Raw genomic sequence first — 20883 nt, forward strand, 5'->3', positions numbered from 1 at the left:
CTAAACCTACACCACCAAAATCCACACATAGAAACACAAAAACATTTGTGGAGGCTCTCAATAATAATCTGCTCAAGCAACAGAGACATCCAAAGCAGAAATGCAAGCAACCTCGACCCCCCCAACACAACCCAAATGACACATAGCCCACAGACTCAGTGTGCCAATAAACCACAGTCCATAAGGCAACACAACGTCACAAACACACTAGTCATAGGTGACTCTATAGTCAGGCACACTGATGTCCCACTCACCAGGCTAAACAAGGAGAATCTTCGGGATTTGCAAGGTCCTAGTAATTCCAGGATTGGATTACCTACACAAGTAATGACCTTTCACAAAACATTGCAAGGTACTGTTAATAATAATATTGCTTCTAGCAATAATATTAACTTCAAAGAAACCAAAGACTGGCTCTATAAAAAGTTTTCTTTTAAACAGAATGACAGTAATGAAAAACAGCCTATTATTACTGACCGATATAGTACCAAGTTAGATAATTTAAGTAAATTAATGTTGAAATATCGAACTCTTGATATTGAAAATGAGTATTTGAATGAATGCATTGCAGGGGTATAGTCCCTAAGGGGCTACAGGTTTGTAAATTTCCAAATAATGTCCAAATGGGATCAGTGTTTCACAATGAATTGATAGAATTGTTTAACAATTGTGGACTAGACATTCTTAAACTTATAATTAAAGAAAATGTTAGATGTCAGAATGATTTACAGAAGGAAATAAACGAACTCAACTAATGCATTAAGGATGACCTGATATGTACTATAAAAGAAGAAAAAGAGAAATATTTTAATATAAGGGGTGAGATAGATAGTAAATGCACAGACATAGTGCAGAGGAAATTTAAAAAGTTAGAACGTGATACATATGAGTACAAAAGTGGTATTAGTTACCCTAAGCCACGTACTACAGGGTATACAATGAATAATTATGGCTTCAAAAAGGTCAATTATGTTAATCACAAAGTCAATATGAGTGACAATAACCAGTATGAAGAAGAAACTTATGCTCATGAAGAATCCCCCCCCCACGTAGATCTGAAAGACTGATGAAAAAATCAGGGTATCAGGAATCAAATTTTTATTGGATGGGGGAGAAGGGGGAGAGGGAGATATTAAGTTACACCCATCCTATCAATAATGTAAGTAATGAGATAACAGTTGATGGTGTTAAGCGCATTTTTAACCAATTTTGTATTTGCAGTTTTAGTGATATATTATTATAGAAGGAACATTTTAGTTTGTTATCAAAGGGCTTCAAATTTATCCCATATAGGAAAGGTGAGCTCACCAAAACTTTGTTAGATATTAAATTATTTTTAAGGAAGGTTAACTTAGGATTAATACTACCCCTCAGTAGTAGGGAAGTGGATCAGGGTCTGAGACGAAGAACAGTTTATAACCCACCTCTCCACCCACAGCTCAAAAATTTGGAAAACATTATTGAAAGTGAACTTAGGAATAAGTATAGGAAAGTTAGATTTAGACCCAATTTGAGTGCAAAAGAATGTGAACTACTTAATGTGTTAAAATCCAATCCTAATATTAGAGTTATGAAACTAGGTAAAGGTGTAGTAGGTGTAGGAGTAGTTATTATGGACAATATTGAGTATGAGGGCAAAATGAATTTAATTCTCAGGAATGAGGATAGACATCTCAATGTATCTAAAAATGAGGTAAACATTGCCTACAATAAAATTGACATTTCTTTGAATGACATGTTATATGAGGGACTTTATGAAAACAAAACTTTTGCATATTTAAAAGTGGATAAACCTAGCGTACCCACAATTTTTGGAATCCCTAAAACTCATAAGAACGAGAAGGACCCCCTTTAAGGCCTATAGTTTCAGCGGAGGGTTCTAAAACCTATCCACTTGCTAAATATGTAGATACTAAATTAAAGTGTTTGCGGACTAAGAAGGAATCTATTTTAAAAGATTCATGGGACCTTCTTAAGGTATTATCTGATGACCTTTATTGTCAAGACCTAATATTTATTACTATAGACATTATTGACTTATTTTCCAATATTCTCCATTCTTCTGGGATGGAAATGTTTGAAGAAATGGTCTTTGATGATGACAGTCTGCTCCAAAATGACAAAATTGCATGTGTAGCCCTAATGGATATGATTCTTAAACATAACTTTCTTTGCTTCAATGGGGAATTTTATCAGCAGATTCATGGAGTTGCAATGGGTGCGGCCTGTGCCCCCACTTATGCTAACTTTGTGTTAGCTAAGTGGGAAGAAAAATATATTTTAAATTCTGAATATGCCTCCTGTTGGACTCTTTATTGGAGATTCCTAGATGATATAGTTATTTTATGGACAGGAAGTGTTGAAAAGTTAGAAGAATTCAAGATTTATATGGAAGAAACTACTGACTTCCTTAAATTTACATTCAATACTTCCAAAGAAAGTTTACAATATTTGGATGTAGAAGTTTATAAAACGAATGGGAAGTTTGAAACTAAGATATTTAGGAAACCCACCTTTTGCAATTCCTTTCTGCATTATCAAAGTGCACACCCCCATTATTGTAAGAAAAATATAGTAAAGGGTCAATTTGTAAGGGGAAGTTGTATGATTAGTTTAGATACTGATTTCCAGATTGAATGTGACTTGTTAGAGAAAATGTTTTTAGAGAGGGGTTACCCACACAATTTTATTAATAAAATGAAAGAAGAGGTTATGGAAGGAAGAGCTCACACGTTTAAACCAATCCGGGGAAATATAGTACATGTCCATCATGACACACCCTTGACAAGTGATATTTATGATAACATTACCTTCCAGCAAGCATTAGTATTGGAATACAATGCTCTTAATAATACTACCAAAAATAGTTGAAAAAGAATGGAATAGATTTGTGGCATTTACAGACTTGGAAAAAATATTAGATCTTCCTTTTAAGTTAGTATACAAGAATTCACAAAGTTTTAAGAATATATTGGAGCATGGAAATATTAACAAATACAACAAGAGAAGAAAAGGAACATATAAGTGTGGACATTGTCCACATTGTGCAAATATTATGAATGCAAACAAAATGTATTTAGAAAGTAGGGACAGATGGATAGAAAGTGAAGGATACTACAACTGTGAAACCAAGGGGATAGTATATTTAGTTGTGTGTTCAGAATGTACATCTTTTTATGTTGGAAAGTCAGAGAAAATATTAAAGAGAAGAATTTACGAACACAAATACGATATTATAACAAGAAAAGAAACTAGTGCTTTATATAAACGCACTAGATCTTGTCCAAATGATAAATTCTCTTTTCTTGTGTTGGAACAAATTAAGAAAGATGTAAGGGGAGGTCCATGGGAAGAGAGAATAGAATTCAGAGAACTTTGGTGGCAAGTGACCCTGGATGCAGGAAGCCCCACAGGGCTGAATGATTATATATCCATCGTTCCACTTTTAAAATTAAGATCTGCAAAACTTTAGAAATAGGGTTGCACTAAGCACTTTAGTCAGTAGATCATAAGACATTTATTCCTGCACATTTAAAATACAATAGGTTTTAAAATATTTATGAAGTTATTTTAATATATAATAATTTATTTAATTTAAATTAAATGTATATCAATGTATTTTAAATTAATTTATTTGAGAATTTTATTATTAAGCATCTATTTAATGGAGAAACATAATGACAGTATATGTATTTAGTGAATGTAAACAATAAAATGTTCACTGTCTTTTTAAATTTTTAAAATTCAGATCTTGAATGGGATTGGGTGTTTTTGTATTAATTAGATGACATAAAGGTTAATTGAAGAAATTACTGGTTATCTGATGAAGTCGGGAAACTGAGATGAAAACGCCAGTTGTGTAAAGTCATCCATGTGTTTGTTGTCTGCTGCACTGGTACAGAGTATTTTATGTGAATATCTACATTTTTGGAATAAATTTACTTTGAAAATTATCTTTGTTCATTTCTTCCAGCAGTTTTGGCACTTACAGCAATTGGTTCTTAAACAAGGAGAAGGTTACTGTCAGCTGCCTGTCGGGTGCCAGGATCCGCCACATAACCCACGCACTCAGGTCATTCCACAACAAGTATAAATATGATTCTGTCATTGTCCATGTTGGTGTGAATGACCTGAGAAGTACCTCCCTGGACTACATGAAAAGAGACATGGAAGAACTCTCTGATCTTGTAGCCCAGCAGGTATGACCCTAGCCCTGAGTAGCATACTGCCATCGCCCAGAATGTTACCGCAGTACAAGGACAAAATGATTGATTTCATCAACTGGCTAAACATCTGGTGTCCTTCTAAGGGGATCCAGTATCTGTTTGCCTGGGACAACATGGTTGACAGACCACAATGCTTTGCCAGAGATGGCCTGCATCTGTCATCCCTGGGATTCTGGATACTGGCTAAGAGTCTTGCCACCCTTATAGTGCCTTTTTTAGGCAAGGTTCAATTGACAAATTCACCACCATAACAGGAACAGGCAAGCAAAAACTGAGGGTAACGCTACTCAATGCTAGAAGTCTAAATCTCAAAATGCAATCACTCAAGGCACTCCTTGAAATGGAGAACATCGATATCTGTGCAGTGACTGAGACCTGGTTCAAGGCTCTAGAGAGCACTGCTGCATTATCAGGCTATATCTCATACCACACTTTTCGGCCATCTAACCTGGACCAGAACACCAAAGGTGGAGGTGTGTCCATATTCATTAAGGCTACCCATACCTCCAGGCTAGTTGCGCAGCATAATTCATCCGAGGTTATCCATGTGCAACTAACTCTGGGCAAAACTGCAATCCAAATTGTAGCTTGCTACAGATCCCCCACCATGCATCAGGATTCCCACTCTTCTTTTCTTGAATATACTGGAAAATATTAGGGTTCAACCAAACACCCTAATAATGGGTGATTTCAACTACCCCACCATTAACTGGGAAAACTACTCATGTACCCAACTCCTTCACTCAACGCTTTCTGGAATTCATAAATTCTAATGCCCTGGATCAACTTATCCACACTCCACCAGGGGTAACAATATCCTAGACATAGTCATTACCAACATGAGTGACTGGTGTTCCTCACCTGAAGTCAACTCCTCATTGGTCAGATCCAACCATATGCTAATCACCCTAGATATCCGCATCCTGCCCGCACCCACCATTAAAGAAACCATGGTAAAAATTTTCTCCAAAGCCAATCTCATGCTTTTTTAAAACAGAAGTGGCAAACTTCATGACACCCATGCAGATGGGAAATACAGTTACGACTGCTGAATCCTACACAAATGCACTCTATCAGCACTTACATGAGTGCATGGATCATGCTATCCCAAACAGAACCAAGACGCTATCCTCCAAAAAAGGAAGCCAATCTGGTGGTTCCCGGCCATAAACAAATTCTAGAAAAGAAGGAAGAATATGAGAAAGAACTTTTGAATAGGAAAACAAATAAATTGAAAAGAGATCTGAGGGACTATGAGCAGAAAAAGACTTTTGTGCTTATTACCAATCAGCAGCCTAAACTTCAGCAGGTTAAGTTTCAAACAGATCAGGAAGCTCAACAGAGGCGAGCAAACAATTACATCTCAGAAGAAAGTGCAGCATCTTCATTGGATGAAGGAGATTACAAAGAAGAACATTTTCCTGCACTACCCAAACCCAATAATGTCAATACCTTTTGGAAAACGTTTCGGACTAATGCGGGACAAAAATCAGGTTCAAATAAATGTTCCTGGCAAGGGCAGGAAACAAACAGTGAACAGAACTATGGTCCCTATACCAAACGCAGTAAGTGGACATATTAATGAGACATTGAAAACGGCATGTATTTCTAATGGTTATGTTGTAAATTTATCAGGTTATGAATTTAATACAATGGAAATGTCTACACTGGAGAAGGGGTTAAAATTCATACCCTCCATTTTACTGAGACTGCATGAACTGAAAGGGGATTTATTTAAACTGGTAAGAAAAATGCATATTATTAATTATTTTGAAAATGTTAATAATTTGCATAGTTTAGCAGAAAATCATGAAGCTACTTCCTCTAGTGAAGATAGTTACTATTCTTTTAACTCAGATACTGAAATCAATGCTTACAGTAAGTTAGATATGTCAAAGGTAAAGGCAAAAAGTGTGTTTATGCCGCCATTTAAAAATGACAGTATAAATACATTTTATCAAGCATTTCTTTTCGTATTAGAGAAGGAAGTTGAGGAATTTTATCAAAATGACATTATATATAATTTGTCAAAGGAAGAATGGCTGAGTATACAGCAGTTAAGAAATAATGGCAATATTGTATTTAAACCTTCGGACAAAGGGGGAAAATTGGTGGTCATGAAATCTAATGACTATTTTAAGATGTGTATGAATCATTTAAATAATTGTCAAGTATATGAAAGAGTGGAGTTGAAAGTATCTACACAAGCTAAAAGTCAGTATGACAATTTGTTACATAAAGGTGTTCGCCTGAATTATTTTACTGTATGTGATGTCACTAATACATTTTCAAGCAAAAATACTATTATGGCTAGATTTTATTGTGTGCCTAAAATACACAAGAGTTTGTTAAATCCAACAGGCCTATAGTGTCAGTCTGTGGGTAATTTACTCAAAATTTAAGGTATATTTTGCATCAGTTTTTATTACATGAAGTAACTAAATTACCTTCTTATATAAAGGATTCATTTGATTTCATTGATAAAATAAAGGATATAAAATGGAATAAAAATATGTATTTTTTGGTACTGGATGTTGCTAGTTTGTATACTAGCATAAATCATGAATTTGGCATGCAAGCTATAGAATATTTTTTGAGAGATAGTCCTAGAACACAATATATTAAAGAACTAATAAGTTTTTGTTTAACTAATAACATTTTTGAATTTGATGGTCAGCTATATAGACAATTGCAGTGAACAGCAATGGGGGCAGCATTTGCCCCCATGTATGCAAATTTGTTTATGGGCTTGGTTGAAAATACTCATGTTTATAGAAGCTCTTTTTATCAAAAATTTGTTATTAAATATTTTAGGTTTATAGACCTTATTTTTATTTGTCAAGGAGGACATAATGAAATACAATTATTTCTTAAGTATATGAATAAAAATAAATATCAAATCAAGCATGATGGTTTACAAGAGGGTGTGAAAGTAAACTAATTGGATATCACTTTGGAAGGTCTAGAAAATGGTATGATAAAAACTAGTATTTTTAGAAAATCTGATTAAGTGAATCATATGTTGCATGCTCAAAGCTGCCATCCAAGTCATACACTAAATAATGTTCCCTATGGAGAAATTTTAAGAACAAGCAGATTATGCAACAATGTGAGTGAAGCCAAGGAAGAGGCTAATAAAGTGGTAAACATGTTTGTTAGAGGGTATAGAAAAGATATGCCCCCGGATTCATGAACCTTGCGCCAGGCGCCAGCATAGCGTCGGCGTTATAACGCCAAATATGGCTGCTGAGCGATTCAGGTATGAATGAATTCCACGTGCACTACCGGCGTGCGCTGGACCGTCTCCGCCCCCGGCGTAGGTATGCAAAACACACTGTGTGCGGTATTGCACCATGCAAATGAGGGCAAATAGCGATCCACGGCGGCGAGGCGTAGCGTAAGGCACGGCAATGTAAACCAAAAAAAAACGGTTTACATTTACCCAAACATGACCGAGGAGTAACGGAAGGCTGTCAAAGTCAGGTATCATATAGGTGCAATATGCCAATGTGGAAAGGCACCGAGAATGTCCAAAGAAAATATGCACAAAATGTAAAAAATGACATAAATGGCACGTACGTAGAAAGAACAGCAGACCCCCGGGATATGTGCACAGAAGTTGCAAAGCAATGAAATAATATGACAATGTCCAAAAAGAGCAGTATAACACACATCAGCTGCACAGCCACCACACACCATAGTATGTATGTAAAGCTTCAACCCCAGCGCAATGGTTGTCAAGGAGTGGTGACGGTGTTCGGTGCCGTAACCATGTATTAGTAGTCAATTCCATGCAAATGAGGCAGATAATAGTGAATCGCAAAAACGGCGCCAGTGTAAGGATGGAGCAAACGCGAGCGGTACTACACCGAGGAGTGGCCTACACGAGATACATGTCAACCACAGAGGGGTGTGCCACATTTGGAGGAAGGATATTGGAGGTCAGCAAATCTGGGCTGTACAATGCACATCACAGCATCAGGACTGGCGTGTTAGGAAATAGATGCGCTGAGAGTACATAATGCGCGCACAGATGCATGTGCACGAGGATGACTACGTTCCCTAAACCAGTCATGTGACGGCCTTCCCGTCAACAACCACGGATATAGGAAGGTAATGCGGAGAATACGAGGAAATGCGGAAGCAGTGTAAATGGAGCCGTAATGAGCAATCAACACCAATCAATCCAGGAAGGGCAAATCGCGGCCGCTGATAACTCTGCATGCAGACTCCTGCATAACGGGAAAGGGAGGCATATGAATGCAAAGATAGTAGGGGATGTAGCAGAAATGCAAAGAGCAAATAACCGAAATAGCACAGCCAAGTACAGAGGTAGCATAACTGCGGCTGCAGATAAAATGCATCATATGCCATGTGCCTGCAGGATGCAGTAATGTAAGATGCAAAGCCAAGGCAATGCAGGCAACTGTAATGTAACACTACAGGCAGTACCGTTGCAGTTGCAACCGTAAAACCACGGAAATAAGCCATGGATATGGCTGCACAGACACACCCAATGACATCACCGGGTATACAGCACAACAGTATTAAGTGTGAATGCACACAACACACAGCGATTTCCCAAACGCCGCACCGTAGGGTGTAAACAGACGGGGAACTTTTAATATGTATATGATGGGTGCCGCCGTGGCCGTGATGCATAGGTATGTGGCAGAGACAGACGGAGTTGCGGAGGGTGGTGCCGACAACTACCGTAGGCTTCACAGGAGAAGGAGAGTGTTCAGACCAAGGGTGACCTACCAGGGGCTGCGAGACCTGGAGATAGTAGAGCGCTACAGGGTGGACAGGGACACGTTACAGCAAATAGTGGATCTGTGCCGGCCGCGCCTGAGAACAAGAGACAACAGAGGGGAGCCCATCCCAGTGGACACCAAGGTATGTGTGAGCTTGCGAATACTGGCTACAGGTACCTTTCAAAGGCCAACCGGGGACATAATGGGCATCTCACAGGCATCAGCATCCAGGGTACTACACCAGTTCCTGGATGCCATGTTACCACATGCCCATGAGCACATAAATTTCCCCACATCTCAGGAGGAGTTGGCTAGCAATATGCGCCGCTTCCACCGTGTGGCACAATACCCGGAGGTCCTGGGTGCGATAGACTGTACGCACATAGAAATTAAGTCACCACCCGGGGAGCAGGGTAGACGCTACATAAACCGCAAGGGATACCCCTCCATCAATTGCCAGGTCGTGTGCAATGCGCAGGGCATTATCATGGATGTGTGTGCTGGCAGCCCTGGAAGCTACCACGACTCCCATATCTGGCATGCCTCACAGCTGTATCAGGTATTCGCCAGGGGGGACATCACACAAGGTCACCTTGTGGGGGATGCTGGCTACGCACTGGAGCCGTGGTTGATGACACCCATCAGAAATGCACACACACACACACATGCAAGAACGCCATAATGAGGCACACGCACAAACAAGAATAATCATAGAGCGTGTGTTCGGGATGTTGAAATCACGGTTCCGGTGCTTGGATACATCCGGTGGAGCCTTGCAGTACTCTCCAGGCACAAGTGCCCACATATTCATAGTATGTTGTATGCTACACAATATGATTCTGCGGAAACAGCTGCTGCAGGGACATAATGCCGGAGGGCCACCAAGCCCGCCACAACTGCCAGGGCAAGCACAGGCACAGGGCGTTCAGCACCATGGACACACTGAGCCAGCCCCAGTAGGTAGACAGAGGCGTACCCAATATGCCTACGCCCTGGCAAAGAGGGAACGCATAGCACATACTTTGACAGTGTAGGCCCCATGGACTGACACCTCCTGACCTGCACACACAGTAAAATGGACGCCACACAAACATGTCCGCCCGTAATGTGTACAGTATGTGCGGACGTATGTGTGACTCCAACAAAGGCACCGCCCAAACACTGCACACCCAATAGCCAGCAGAGCATGGAACGCCAACACCTCACCGCACGCGGTTCTACAGCACACGGCGTAGCCGTATGCTGCCACTATCGCCGCAAGTCGACCACATATGTACTCATGTGCATACACAGATACGGAAATAGATATCAGTACACATGTAGAAATATATGTACGCATACACAGATATAAAGTACAACAGGGTAATATGGAACCCAGGGATGCAAGTTCACAGATAAGTAAGACGCGAAATCACCACATAGTAAACATAGTGTCCGACAACCCGATCATCCGGGAGGGTGGGCAGAGCAGGTAACGGCAGCCATGGAAATGTCAACCTGCATCAATACATATCCGCGTGTCGGGATGGTCACCAGTCCACGGTACAGTAACGGGATATGTGCGTGTCATGTCCATAGGATATGAGTGCGGAGATACACGCCGCCACCGGCGATGCGGCCAACGTACGTATTGTGTTCAACCGTCGGTGCGAAAGCGGCAAGCATACCAGTGAAGTGTATGACATTATGAGGAACGTACCTCATTTGGGGTGTAAAACAGTTCATGTTCCTCGCAGTTCCTCAAAGTTCCACATTGAAAATGTCTGTCAAACATCCATTGTTAGGAATGTATATAAATGACATCCTGGTAAATAGAATGTAATCATAGTAATTCATTAAAGGTTCTTCACTGTAAGTAAATCAGCATATTATAATCAACCTATGACCTACTTAGTTGAAGTTGTCACTATGCCATTACTATGTGTTCCACATTATGCCCATTTGTTTCACATTACTAATGTGTGTGTTCCTCACCCTGGAAATAGAAGGTTGAGAGCCATGGCGGCAATATGTGTATGTGTGAGGTGAGGTTGTCGTGTGTTCCGCTGTGTGTGTGTAATGTGTGTGCCACTGTAAAATGAGTATGTAGATGACATGTCACAGGCGGAGTGTAATAACATGCGTAGGCATACAGTACAGGAACCATAGGCGTATGTACAGCAGTACCCACAAAGCATTACTGACATCTCCTCAGTGGCTATGCACGTGGCGATGTAAAACGATGCAAAGCGGAAATGTCCCAGAATGTACCACAGGGCCATAGCCAACAGGAGATGCAAAGGACGCATGTACAAACCATGACCGTATGTATGGCGGCCATAAGGTACACTCAACACGGTCCGTCGGCAACGTTACACAGCATCAGGCATGTACGGCAAAAATACGAATGTGCTATCCCGGCACCGATCGGGAACACTTACGGTCCCATAAATACCGCTGTGTGTTCCACGACCGTGAAGTAAGCAAGCGGCACAGGAATAGGAGGCTACCGGTAGCATACAGGCCGTCCCAAGTATAGGACCACATTCACCGTAACTATCAGCGACAAAATGCCAATGGATAGTAGGCACGGACGAACATCCGCAGATATATAACCCATGTGAAGGAGGAATACGTGCAGGAAGCACACATGCAGGCGATACCGACAGCACACGACATCAACAAAACAAACATTCCCGAACAACAGACAGGTAACCTGCAGCCCCCAAGCAGGGATGGAGCACACACAAGCATATCCCGTATGTATAAATGCAAGATTCACACCCGCACCCTTACCCACATCCGCAGATATACCCCATCGCACATATCAAAGGGATAACAGCTAAAACCGTAGCAAAACATACAGGCAGTCAATGACAGCGGCATACCCACAACAAGCTCGTGGGAAACACTAGCAGCGGCTGATGCATCCTTGCATCCGTTGTGTACAGGAATATAACAGCTATGTTACACATCTGAATGCACAACGCCATCGACAGCCGCCGCCAGGACACGGACACCCACATGTCGAACAGAATACCATACCCAACACACACAATCCACGGCTAACACCACAGCGAAATGTACCCGAAACCACACATAGCGGATGCAGTCACACAAACATGATACAATACATACCATCCTCACGAAGGTATTGCAAATAACCAACGGCCACACGAGGAAAGAACCATGTCCTAGTGCCGACGCATAACGAACGAAAGGAGGGGGATCACCGGTGATATGCGCATAAGTACACACCGAGGAACAGCTATTGGCCTGATTAACCCACATGCCTCAGGTGACGACGAATATAAGGAAGACTCCCTGGATATTCAAACCGTATGTTCATACCGAACAAAGAAGGAACACTAAAGGACTAACAGAAGAATGCAAAACCAAAGGCTGGAAAGGTATGTCGAACCCACGACATGTACTGGTGTGTAACGCACGATAGGTATGACGAATCTGTACAGTATGTGAACGGTGTGTGTAGGTAAAGATACCTGTCCATCAGGCAGAGAGGTGAAGGTTGGTTATGTAATGCTAAGCCGCGCAGCATACCAACGACTGTGGACAACGTGTGCAGAGCAGTGGGACAACATGTACACACCCGGGATAACCCCAGGTTAGGCTTGCCACCTTTTCAAATGGCAAAAGTGGGACATCTTCGGGACACACATCAGATGTTACAGGTGGACACATACCCATGGTCAGTACAAAGGGTAGAACTGTACTCATTAGCCTAAATAAAAGCGTAGTCTTGTAGCAGTTAAGTTGCTTATTGTGTGTCTTGTAACATTTAGGAATGTACATACATAAATAACTATGTTATGCAACTCTTACATAAAAATGGGACATAATTATGTCCTACAATCTCAGGACATTTGCCATTTGTAATATGTTTTGTCAGGACACAACTGCCCAAAGAGGGACTGTCCCTTGCAAAGTGGCACAGGTGGTAACCCTACCCCAGGTCTGCCATAGGGGTTGCAAACACAGAACAATGCCACCACCCACGCTGATGCTGGCAGTGGATATCCAACAATGAAGTGCCACAGCAGGGGATAGGACATGTATGTATAGTGTCACAGCACACATGTGCATGGGCATATACCGTTGATGTCATACGGAATGTGCGCACGACATGTACGTATCCCACGCAGTAGGGGTGACTATGTCAATTATGTGTAATGCAAAGCTGTCATGATGGATATGTTCAGAAATCATAGACAGTATCACAGGCACAGCATGCATGATGGAGGGATGGCCTAATGTTATGTACATACACAAGATATGTATGGCCTGCACATATGGGACAATGTAGTAGCAGAATAGGTACCCGAAATGGAGGGAACAGCAAGTAACCATGTCCAAACGTTCCGTAGCAGGTGCAATGTGTGCCACAATGATGTCCAGCAGGGCCGTGTGTAAACACATGTGCAATGTACACAGTAGCGACACCCCCCCCATGGTAGTGTCCACTGAACGGCAGAAGTGGATGTCAACTGTTATGTCTACAGCACGTCCGCTGTGGTGGTACCATGGGTTTGTGTCACCCTACCAGCAAGGGAGCTATCACATGACTAGTGACACAGTGTGCCCCTGTGGGATGTGCACAGGACCTATGTCCCACAGCACGGTGTGTCCAGTCTGTGGGCGCCACACAGACGCCGGGCGAGAAATGTGGCATGTGTGCACACATGCAGGACTGCTCCCACCCTGCCCACTGCAAACGCCATGTAGGAGTACTACATGCATCAGTACTGTGGAGAACATGGCCCATGGCAGAGTAGACTACACCCTGTGTTAGTGGCATGCAGGTGAGTACAGATGTGTTACATGACTGTCATTTGCATATGTAAACTGTCTGAGTCAGGTAGAGATCACAGCATGACTATACTGAGACATGTAACGTTGTATCCATTGTGTAAGGTACACCACACATGTGTTATTGTAACATGGCCTGCGTGTACATGTGTGTATGGCACAGGTACAAGGGCACCCAAGGTATCAGCTAGACATACGGTCCAGAAATGCGTGGTCCTGCACATGTGTACCCACACCATGGTGGAATATGGCAACCACAGCACCATGTGGAGCATGTGTGTGTACATCAACCATGTACAACGTGATATGCCTGTATAGGGACAGTATCCATGTGATACACACCGCATGACTGTCAGTATGCAAAGGTGATGTGTATGCACTATGTGTGATGTAACTGATGCAATGATATCTACATGATATATCTGCCACACTGACACCTGTATGGGTGTCAGCAACATGAGTAGGATGAGCTAGAATGCTGCCAGGTATGTAGAAGTGGTATATGTAGGCATGTACAGTACTGTGTGACAGCAGGTAGTGTACATATGCAAATACTGAGCATGAGGGGCCACATGTCTGAGGACTGTGCAATGTCACACGTCCCTGACTTGTTGTAGTTAGCATGATATGCCTGCACCACTGTGTGAACTGTACAGAAGGCACATGGCGAACATCCCGAGACATAGGGCACGATGTGATGCTGGATGTGTACATTGGCAATAGCATAAAGTGGAATGGTGCTGAAGGGCAAAGAGCGGAGCATGTCTGATGTGATACCCTCTGTACCACCCCAACCACCCATGCAATAGTATGACACGTGGCCAGCATGGGATGTGGTGTGCTGTTGCGCACAGAAGCCCAACAAGGGTGCCAGTAAAGGCATGCAGGTAGTCAATGAGTGTGTGAAGCATGTATGTCAAGATGTGGCCCAGTGCCATACTGAATGGCCCAGTCATGGGTGTAGAGATGCAGCCCCATACGTGCAATGCAGTACCATCCATGTGTAGTGTGATAGATGTGGTAGTGTGGTGGTCAGGGTACACAACATACATGAATGGGCTAGCAGTCACTGCAGTGTGCTGCTGCAGAGACATGTAACAGCCAGGTTGGCGGGATACAACAACTATGGCGGTTTGAGGTGACATTGGGACTGTGTTCCCGGACATAACATGTGCATGGCAGTACTATGTATGTGTCCACAGGGTTAATACAATGTCCAGCCAAGGATTGGAACCCTGTACTGAGTGAGAGTGTGTATTGTTGGTAGGTACCCCACTGGCAGGCACGATGCCAGCAACATCTGTGTTGGCAATGCCTGCATGACTGTGGTATGCTGCATTGAATGTGGATGTAGTCAAACAGCAGAGACATACCACCACACTGCGTGAGGGTCCACACTGCAATGTCTGGCAGTCATGTGTAGGTAGCTAGCTGTGGAGTATGTCATGCACCATGAGGACACACCATGACTGTCAAGTGACACACAACACACAGGTGAACATAACTACCGTGCAACAGCCTGCACATGTGCCCATACAGCACGTGCATGGAACAGGAATACCACTGTGGCATCTGTGAAAGGCCAGTACCACCATGTCTCAGTGTGGAATAGCATGGTCCCTACCAGTGTGTAAATGTAGCAGAAGTGCACTGTGATCAGTGTTGGCATAGGCACGTAGACTGTCCATCGATGGGGTGCCGTGCCAACAACTACCTCTGTCAGTGGATGTCAGTAATACCGGCTGTAGTGTGTAGGTACCATGCATGCTGCTATGGTTGTGTGTTTAGGTGTGGCTAGCAGGGATGAGAAGCATGGATGTTCAGCAAATAGAGGGGAGGTGTGTAGGCCTAGCACACAGACACATGGAGGTGTGGTGCATGCTGAGGGCAGTGTAGGTATGGTATGTGTCGTGTAATGTGTCACCCAGCTAATGGCCAAGCATGTGTGGGTACATGGGAGTCCATACTAGGGAAGGGCGTGTTGCTGTCAATACATAGCAGTAGCAACTGTCCTAGGTACAATGTACAGTATGCCAACACGACCGGCATGTAACCTGTGGTGTACAGTGTATTCCCTGTCGCATGTCACAATGTGCGTAGCAGTCACGAACATGGGTATCTGAACATGGATTACCTATGATGCAATGTGTCATGGGAATATGCAGTATGTGAGTAAATCACGGTGTGGTGTGGGAACCACCCACCCGTGTGTTGCAGTCCAGGTATGTGCCTGGGAGGTATGATCTGTGTACAATCTGGACTGGCAGGTGTGCCGTGTAGGGCATGGAGGCAGGTCCCAGGCACTGCAGATAAATGACATGTGTGCTGTACTGTGTGTGCAGTGCTTGTGTACAGCACAGTGGAGGGTGTAAGCATTGTCACACATCACTGCATGCTGTGCCTACCTGTGACAGCCCTGCCGGAGACAGACATGTGACACCGCTGCACAGGCAGCATAGCATGTGAAGATGTACATGTGGGCTGCACACCTTAGGCAGATGTCCACAGGTCATGTGTGCCACGGTAGTGTGGTTGAACATGACTATCAGACTGGACAAACACCACATGCCTGCATAACTACAGTATGACCATAGTCAACGGTCCCAGTGACAGAGTAGGCCAATGTACACTGTCCCTGCGTGCAGACCACTGGCTACTGGACACCTGGCTAGACACACACCTGGAGGGTTAATTCACCATTGAGCCATCACATGTCCCAGTCCATGTGGGCCATACAATGTCATCACAGGGTGGTCACAATAGCAGGTGGCAAGGCAGACACGGTGTACCAGGTGATGTGTCATGTGTGCATATGTCGGCTAGCACAGCCGTTCACATGTCTGCAACATACTGGTGCACGATGTATACTGTTACATGATGAATGGAACTGCACTGTCACCCACAACAGGGCCATCTGACACAGGTGTGTTGTGACTGGTGTAACCCATGTTTGCACAGGATACACACTGCTGTTGTAGGCAGCCATGCTGGTGGCTACCAGTGATATATGCAGTGGTCATACAGACATACCGTACACAGTGTTCATGCAGGAATGTCCATTGTCGTGGACGATGTGCTGCTATGTGAATGTAGGTGTGTGTTGTGAATGTTACACATCCAGAAGACACCATCTGGTGCAGTCATGGTTGTCAACACCAGTACACACATCCACAGCAGTCAGAACCCAGTCCTGACAATGTGTGTCAGTCACCCTTGTACTGTGTGACATATGTGCACATGGCGGAACACCTCCGCTGTCATCTAAGCTGGCTACATGATGGCTGGAATGTGCTGTAGAAATGTACAATGCTGGTAGCCCAATGACGTACCTGGAATCAGACACAGTACACTATGTCAGCCATGTAAACCATGCACAACAATGACCGCCGAACAGACACAAACAATGCATTGACACATGGAACATGTGCACATGACAACCCCCAATGAGGTATGTTGCACATATTGATGTACAATTGTCATCTATGGCCATAGCATGGATGCAGACACACATACTCCACAGGTAGTACCATGTGATGTAGGTAGGGGGGCATTGCTCGTGTACATGTCACAGTAGCTGTACACACACATGTCCTGCATAGCCGTCATGTAGGGGTAGCTGTGGTATGTGAGTACTGGACATGCCCGTACAAATGACCATGTCCCACAGGAGATGTGTTAGGTGTGTACCACATGTGACGTGCTGACAACAACCTGCGATGTGTACGGCTGCGGTGTACCTGTGTGACATTGTCTGTGAAGGGCGCAAAGGCATATAGTATCGTATTGCATGTACACAAGCCCCACATAGGTGCATAGCCTGAACATACAGTACAAGGAGTGTGGGATGATAGCAACCCACAGGTGGAGATGGGTACGGACGCCAGCCCACAACCACATGTGTGTGCACGGTGTTCACGTCCACGACACATGAGCATCTGAGAGGCTAGCGTCACAGCTGTACAGGGTTGCATGCATATATGTTCAGCAACATCCCTGTATGTCCCACCACTGGCCCGTGGACCGATGGACACCAACCAAATGTGCAGATATGAGATGTGCACAGCACATCACAGATGCCTACCGTAGAACAGGCCTACCGTGTAGACATGTGCACAGTAGGTCTGCGCCAGCTGCAGTCAAACACGTTAGGTGCTGAACCACAGCAATAGTCCAGGCAATGCCACAGATGGACGTGCATGCCTCTGTGTATGTATGTGAATGCCTCCGGCATAGCAATATAGCTGTGTCACCATTGTGAACAACAATATGAATGGGTTGTATGTGTGAGGGGTGCGTCATATGTGTATGGTCAGATTGACGATACCATCAGTGGGCCTGCTATGTGAACATCCCTGTCCCCATAAATGGATACCTCTGCTGTGCCCAACACCACATTCACAGAGGGAGGGATGGCGGTGTGTAGTGCAGCAGCAGACATGTGGGTGGCAGCGGCACTGGATGTACACATATGTGGTACCCACATCAGTGCAGGCAGACATCCATGTGCATGGGATAGCGGTGTGTGTCCACATACAGCACTGTGTCGATCAATATCCCAGCACATAGCACCTGCCAGGGCTACAGTGTATGCATGGATGTGTGATGCACCAGACACACCCTCAGCAAGCAGCGTACAGCATACCTCGCTTGAGGACAGTGTCCACACCATGGTGATAAACATGTTGAATGTCCATATTCACACAGCTATGACATATGCAATGGACAGCCACCCTGCCAATACCGTCAACCCCCAGGTGGATAACACCCAGTGCCATGTATGTGGCATACCCTGCCATATCATGCAGACCTGACCAGCAAGGCTGCATGAGCTATCACAGTCCTACATGGTGCAATGGACAAAAGGCACTCTCACTATCAACCATACACAGCAGTAATGTGGCGGTGATGCACCCTGTCATGTTACAGGTGCTGTGTGATGCTCTGCACAATGTGTGTGTGTACATGCTATGCATGGCCTTTCCTGCTAATGTGTCATGGTTACACATTGCTCCATGTCTATCACATGTGCAACACAGGTGAGCTGTGGCAAGTTGTCCAGCACCCGTACAGTGCTGTGTGGAAGTACATGGCACAACACATGCATGTGCAGGTGTCCATGTGTACAGTGCCGCTGCTGACGTTCACAATGGACATAGACGTGATGTGTACTGACATATACACAGCGTCCAGGTGAACAGTAGCACAGACGTCACATGGGGACCTATGCCAACTGATATGGACATAGGTGCAGCCAGGTACACATGTCCACGGCAGGCTAACATCTACATGGTGCGGGTACAGTGTGATGGGGTGGCACACAGATATGATGTGACACCCAGTGCTCAATGGTGTGAAGCCACAACATCGGCTGTGTCACTGCCACGATGCCCTTCACAGATCACTGTGCAGATGTCGTACATGTCATAGCAATGTATTTCCAACAGTATGCCAGCACAGCAGTGTGAATGTGACCTGCCACCATCATTATGTCTTCCAGATAATGCCACGTTCCCGGCTTCCACCTTTCAGCCGACAGGAGGAGGAGGTGATCATTCCATACCTCCATAGTAACCACACCGCGCTATTTAGCCATGTGCCACAGCAGGCACAGGAACGGCAGGAGATGTGGGAGGAGCTGTGCAGGAGGGTGAACAGCGTGGGCGGATACAACCGCAGCTATCAGCAGATCCGCAGGCACTGCACAGACCTGATCCGGCATGCAAGACAGCGTGCCGCTGCAATCGCCAGGCAACAACGTGGGACAGGTGGTGGGCCACCAACCCAGCCCCCACTCACAGCCACGGAGGAGCTCCTGGCCAGTCTGGCGACACCCACGGAACAACACGCAGAAACACTTGCGTCCATCGTGGAGGTGGGTGTCTCCTGAGCTATGAGCCTGGAGCCGCATGGTAAGTCAGTGTTGCATGTTTGTATGATAAGCGACGTGGGTGTGGGTGTCATAGTACAACACATGATATAGCAATACATGCCAGGTATATGGCCACACAAGATGCAAACCATAGTATGCTATGTTGTGTTAGCAGACATGTGCATAGCACTTGCTACCACACACATGCATGATGTGACATGCACAGTGCTGACCGTGTAGATAGTAATGGCTAATGTGTATACCTTTGTGTAATGCCTTTACAGGTACGTCTGGCGTGTCGCAAGGACAAGGGTCTGTTGCAGGTAAGTCTGTTGCTAGTCAAAGGCATGTTCTGCTGTATTGATATTCCCCATGTGTCTAGGCATGACATGCTCACCTGTGTGTGCCCCAGTCACGGTATACAGCTCGCACCACCCGACACACACACCACCCATGTAGAGTAGATACACCCGTTAGCGTAGAGTGGTATGACACCACACAACCTATTGGTGTGTTACGTGCATTCAGCTATGCATACAATGGTGTAGGTGTTACACAATGGCTGCATGTGTAGTATGCATTGGTATGCCAGTGCAGTATGCACACAGTACCACATAGTGAGCTGTGATCTGGCCAGAGCACAGGTGTTACCAATGTGACCCATGCCCCTGCATCGGGTGCACACGTTGTGACATGGCACATGCCATGTCCCATGCACGTGGATGTCTGGCTGCAGCATTGTCACACCATGACATGACCTATGCACAACATAGCAGACATCCACACTGTCAGCATATCCGTAGAGAATGTGACACCTCACACTAGTATGGTTGTATGTCACATGGGCCACCACAGGGCCGCTTGCACGATGTCTACCACACACAATTGTCAATGACTCAGACAGACAAGGCCATGGTCGATACCTACAGGCATGGTGCCACACAGCACATCCACAGTGGGTAGTCACCGTTGCACCCTGTACACACATAGTGGGTTCATCACTGTAGTGGACCCCCTGGACATCCGATGTAGTACACCAGTGACATGGAATGCCTCTCCACAGCTACTACAGGTGCCTCCAATGTCCACCATATACATGCTGCTGAGCAGCTGAACTGACTTACAGACATGGCAATGTAATGCGTCCAGGTCACGCATCGCACAGACACATAGCTGTGTCCTGCTACTGTGCAGTGGCACAGAGCCCGCACTCCACACTGTACAGCTA

Source organism: Protopterus annectens, chromosome 10.part0 (genome assembly GCF_019279795.1).
Source record: "Protopterus annectens isolate FY-2018-M chromosome 10.part0, PAN1.0, whole genome shotgun sequence".
Taxonomy (NCBI): domain Eukaryota; kingdom Metazoa; phylum Chordata; order Ceratodontiformes; family Protopteridae; genus Protopterus; species Protopterus annectens.